The sequence below is a fragment of the Bufo gargarizans genome, chromosome 3, assembly GCF_014858855.1.
Source record: "Bufo gargarizans isolate SCDJY-AF-19 chromosome 3, ASM1485885v1, whole genome shotgun sequence".
Lineage (NCBI taxonomy): Eukaryota > Metazoa > Chordata > Amphibia > Anura > Bufonidae > Bufo > Bufo gargarizans.
In genome coordinates this window covers 105,396,001-105,402,000 of record NC_058082.1, presented here as the reverse complement: position 1 = coordinate 105,402,000, position 6,000 = coordinate 105,396,001, and the positions used below count along the sequence as shown (strand labels likewise).

The 6,000-nt window shown below is 44.5% G+C and overlaps 1 long non-coding RNA gene across 1 annotated transcript in view; it reads right to left on the bottom strand.

The window, feature by feature from the left end:
* Positions 1-1,743: 1,743 nt before the first annotated feature.
* The window catches only part of LOC122933294, a 46,324-nt gene continuing 42,067 nt past the window's right edge, over positions 1,744-6,000 (bottom strand). Inside the window, exon 3 of the long non-coding RNA XR_006388412.1 lies at positions 1,744-1,799. This is a non-coding gene — a long non-coding RNA (uncharacterized LOC122933294). The remainder of the gene's footprint in view (positions 1,800-6,000) is intronic.

The following is a 6,000-nucleotide window of genomic DNA, read 5'->3' as shown; positions in this document are numbered from 1 at the left end:
AACATTTGATACTAATTGTTTATCCTCAGGATAGGTCATCAATATCTGATCGGTGGGGTCCGACTCTCGTCGCGGCCTCCTCACAGCGACGTACATTGGATAGAGGTAGTGCTTGCTATTGAAGCTCTGCCCCATTCCCTTAAATAAGACTTAGCTGTGCCTGGACCACGTGACCGATGTATGTGACGACATCTTACTATAAGCTGACTGTAACGTAGTCTCTTGCCAGCATTGGTGCACAACCTATACCGCACCTTGAAAAACAAGTAAAGCAAGCATAATACACTAATAGCAGTGGTAAAGCTGGCCAGACACTTGAGATAGCTGCTGACAGCTATGTCTCCCGATCCTCCCATCCATATGCAGAAACAGCCCAGCTGATCATAGGCATGTAGTGAATGGACAGGGAGGAGAAAGCCGCTGTCAGCCACCTCTGCTGGCGGCTTATATCCTTAGAACAAGATGACTAGACCGCTAAAATCCAGCACGTCATTGCTCGATTCTCCAAACATTAGTGACAGGAGGATGCCACGCACACACAAATGGCTGTCTGAACCTGCCGATTTAGAGGAATTAGCCGACATAGATCGAATATCTATAGCCCACTTAAGGGTCCTATTAGATTGTATGATATTTTAGGCCAGTTATCGGGAACACATGTTCATAGGAATGCGCCTTTCCGATAATTGTCCAGCATAAAAGTGATGCCTATCAGACGCTCGTCTGTAGGCAGATTTGCACTTTTTATCAGGACGAAAGATGTCCGATTATTGTCAGCATATCCCCCTGTGTAATCAGGGATGTGCAGCTGATAATCAATAGAACTGAATGGGGGAGGAATGACCTTGGAAGTGATCATTCCTCCCCATTCACTTTGCATATGCCTGTGTAATAGACCGATGCAAACAAGCACTGATGGACAAGTTTACTGTCCTCGATGCTCTTCCTGCCCGAATGTTGGTCTAATCGAGCCGCCCTTAGTCTGAGGTGGGGTGCATCCTCTATGACAAGGATCAAAAACCTTCGGAACTCCAGCTGAAACCGCAGCTCCCAGCATGCACATTTACTTGGCTGTTCTTGTTAATCCCATAGAAGTGAAGAAAGGATTCTGGGAGTTTTAGTTTCTAAACAGCTGGAGTGCCGGAGGTTGCTGATCCCTGCTCTATGATGTCTGAATGTCCCAATAGGGAATATCTGATGATCTGCCACCTAAACTGGTTCTTCTAATATTAAAGGAAAGGAATTTAGTTTTACAGCTGCAGAAAAGGAAAGTGGCGAGTGGTTGAACTTGATGGACCCGTTTTTACCAGATAGCAGTGTCACTAAGCAATGGAGGAAAGTCCACACAAGATTTATCTTTAGCTTCTCATCGTGCATCGACTGCAAATATTACCACCTCAGCAATCATTTATGAGAAATGTGAGTGGTTACAATGGCTGCCGCAAGCACCATAAACATTTAAGGCTCAGTTCCCGTCTCCCTCATTTATAAACATCCTATGGGTCGCACGACAGACACCGGCGGCGGCCAATGATGTCCTGATGGGAAAAACAGCACTGCTGCAAGCAACACTATTCCTCCTATCAAAAACAATGGAAGCTCCAAACAAAGCCTTCCATCAGAGGTGAACATTGGGAACAATAGCCTAACCTAGCCACGTCAACTCAGAAAAAAAAAAAAAAAAATAAGAAAAGAGAATTTCCTGGCATGTAATGAATGCCTTCAGCTCTACTTGTCTCTTACCTGCCCGCAGCCGGGGGCGCTGCACACAAAGGGGCGATCGTCTCCCATTCCTTTATCTGCAAACCAAACAAAAACAAAAAAAATTGTTAGCAAAATTGTATAAAATGTTCTTTTTTTTAATAAAACGGCTTAGCATTTGTACAAATGTATCCATACAAAAAATAAAACCCGACAACTGACAGGAACCGGACTGATCCATTATAAAACCTATCGTCAGGATAGGTTATCAATATGAGATGAGCAGGGGTCCGCCGATCAGCTGTTACAGGGAGCCACGGCATCTCTCCCAAGCACAGCAGCTTTGCTTGGTATTGCAGCTCAGCTCCATTTGCTTCACGATCAGCTGTTTTATGCGGCGGAAGCGCTTCCTGTTCATCACATTGCCCGCCGTCTCGGAAGTGCAGTGCAATGACAAGTACTTGCTCCATGGAACGAGAACGCTATTACACTACACCACCGCTCCACAGGAGACAACACGTAGTATAATGCCCTCTTCAAAGAGCTGATCGGTGGGGGTGCTGGGTGTCGGACGCCCGCCGATAAGATACTGATGACCTATACTGACAATGGGTCATCAATATAGAGGGCAGGACAATCCTGTTTAAGTTATAGGGATGGGGGCTTGGCAACTCCGAACATTAAACTATCTTACCTCACAATTTACATAGAAATGTGCCAGAGTGGTAGAACACTACAGACTCGGTCAAGGGATTTGATGACATAGGAAGTGGTGGGTCACGCTCCATTTTCAAATTGGTAGAGACAAGGGGGGTTGGATACCGATTCCTCACCAATATTTTTGATGCTACAAGGCACGAGAGGAGATTTGTAAAAAGATCACTGGACATTACTCCACTATGGGATAATTATAATATTTCGGTGAGTAGTTCTTTTTGGATACACAAAGGAATCACGTGAGGTAATCAAGTATCTAAAGAAGGCAAATTAGCAGATTTCAAAGTATTAGGGCTCATGCACACGACCTTATGTATTCTGTGGTCCGCAAAACACAGATCCGCAAAAAAAAATAAACAGTTGACATCCGTGTGATGTCAGTGTTGTATCCATTTTTTGTGTGGATCCATTGTAACAATGCCTGTCGTTCTCAGCATGACGGACAAGAATACAATAGGTCCTATTTTTTGCGGAACGGACATACAGACACGGAATGCACACGGAGTCAGTTCAGTTTATTTATTTTTCCCCCCCCAAGACCTGTATATAAAAAAACAACAAAAAAAACATTTCTGTGCATGAGCCTTTACAACATGAATATGGATTAACACAAAGGGATATATATTCAGATACATTCAATTAAAATATGCCATAAATAATAAAAACTGAGGTTAGAGGTAGATCAATGGGATGGCGCAGCATTGATACAAGGGGTCTAATTTGAAAAATGTATAAGAAGTTACAAAAAGAAAGGATAAAACTGTATTTTTCAGATCCACAAAATACGGACACCACCAATGTTGCATCTGCATTTTTTTGCAGACCCCCTGACTTCAGTGGGTCCGTGGGCCACAGTATAGGACATGTTCTGTCTTTCTGGGGAACGGACATAGAGATAGCACAGATCTTCCATCTGCATCTGTATGTCTGTTCCACAGGAAGATAGGGCATGTCCTATAATGGATTGCAAAATGTGGACCCATTGGAGTCAATGGGTCTGCAGAACAAATGCGCACAGCAGATAGACCACATCCATATTTTGTGGATCTGCAGTTTGCGGACCCCACAACAGATACGGTCAAGTATCTGAGGATTTAGTAAATTCATTAGGTTGGGCACTATTGTTTATGGACTGATAAAGTAATGAATGACGGAAGATAAATACACAATCCATGTTTCATCACAGGATATATATTACTGCTACATTTTTGCCCCAGATATGATACGAACACCCTAGATTGGGTAAATTCAATTTGGAATTTTCCAATTGTCTCATTTTCTTTGGTCGACTGTGTGTTTGAGGTAAATTTGGAAATATCAGTTATGTATTTTGGATACACCCAATGAAACAAACATTTTTTTGAGATAAAATTAAGGCAGGCCTTAAAACTTTGTTTGAAGCAAGACGGCTTTTAGCAAAGTTTTGGTTAGCTCAAGCTGCACCCTCTAAAGGATCGCAGATAACCCAAACCACAAAACTGATAGGATTATAATTTGCCCAAACTAAATTAACTGGTAATATACAAAATGGGTTAAGTGTAATGGTATGATTTGGTTGGAATTAAAGGGTCACCCGCCTCTTTGTAACTGATAACCTATCCTCTGGTATGGGGCTGCACTGCGCGCAGCTATGTGACCGATGGTCGTGACGTCACTGACCAAAGATCCGTTCCTTCTCAAACAGCTGATCACCGGGACCCCCACAATCAGATGCTGATTACTTAGAGATCAGTTACAAATAGCCGGATAAGGGCTCATTCACACATCCGTTCTGTGCATTGGGGACCGCAAAATGCACAGGCAACTTGAATAGGTCCATAATCCGTCCGCACCGCAAAAAATAGAACATGTTCTATTTTTTTTCTTTGTGGTGCGGAGGCACGAAGAGAAACCCCGCGGAAGCACTACGTTCCGCACCGACCTTCCGCATTGCGGACCCATTCAAGGGAATGGGTCCGTATGCTGTTTGCGGGCTGCAATACGGACACGGCTGAACAAAAAAAAAAAAAAAAAAGACTGCATGCAGCAGTATTTGTCTCGCTAAAACAATTTATGCCAGAAAGCAGCTGGGTCACAGCCCGATCCCATTATAGTCAATAGGGATCCGGCGGTGATCTGGTGAATCCAGCAATGTCTGAGCCGGTGAACGCAGACATGCAGCTCTCTGCCAGAGCAGCCTGCTGAAAATGTTCACTGCAGCTGTGAACGTACCCTACCCCCTCTAAATGTTCCAGACGGATGCTACTGGAATGCTGTCTACTTCCATTAAAGGGATTCTGTCATGAGATTTCAGCCCTATAAGCTAAACATATGGCCATGTCCGTACTAATAACATGAATCCTAAGCTGGCCTTATTAAACCTGCTTGTGGCTCTATTAGCCCAAAAAGCAGGTTTTTATAACCTGTCAATCACCTACCTAAGGTGCCCAAGGGGACGTCCGTTAATACAGGGTGCCCGGCACCTCCTTCCCAGTCTTAATCGCCGCCCTCCCTGTCTACAGTGCCGCCTTCCTCACCTCAGCGCCGCCTCCGCAATCCTCCCGTCCCTCTGCCAGATCCGGCGCCTGCGCACTAGGCTCAGCCTGATGCGCCGCGGACTCCTGGCAGCGGCTTCGTTGAGCGAAGTGCGTATGCGCATCAGCCGGGCACCCTGTATTAACGGACATCCCCTTGGGCACCTTAGGTAGGTGATTGACAGGTTATAAAAACCTGTTTTCGGGTCTAATAGAGCCACAAGCAGGTTTAATAAGGCCAGCTTAGGATTCATGTTATTAGTACGGACATGGCCATATGTTTAGCTTATAGGGCTAAAATCTCATGACAGAATCCCTTTAACTATAATGGGGTCCAGAAGTGACCTGGTAAATATGCCGAAAATCGGCAGGACAAATACTGATGCACGCAACGGTTTTTTGTCTGGCCGATTCCTGGCGTTCTATATACTGGAACAGCCTTACCACCTGTGGGAAATGGGGGGAGGGGGATGTACATATGAGTGTGGGTTAATGGAATACTGTAATTAGGAATTAAACAATCATTTTTCTTTTATGAATGCTTTTTTTTTTTTTTGCAACTGAATAGTAGGAAAAACCCTTGGTCTGTGGGCTAAATAAAGAACCCCCGACTTTCTAATACACCTTCCATTTTAATGATTCACTGTTTTCAAGATCTCTGTTGGCTGTCAGGGAACCTAAACTTTTCAGATGCTGGAAAGTGGAAACCAGCACAGGCCTAGGCCTGCTGACAGCGGAGAGGTAGGTACAATTGTATCCGGTCTAGGTAATCCTATGAGAACCCAACACCACGTCAGCACAAATCCCTCCTAGATTCAGTATCAGTCCAGGGTGCAGGCTGGTTAAGCTCACTAGATACAACTGTAGCAAACCCTCAGCTGTGATTAGTATTAAGGAAGCATGGGGTTTCAAGCTTGTGGAACAAAACCAGGAAAGTCTGCAGTCACCGCCAGCAATCAGATCTTAAAAAATGACTTCACCATGGTATCGGTAAAATACAGAATACATCAAAAGACAGCGGGAGACACAAACGCTTGCCGCAGGAAGCAGAACCAATAAATAAGTGGCG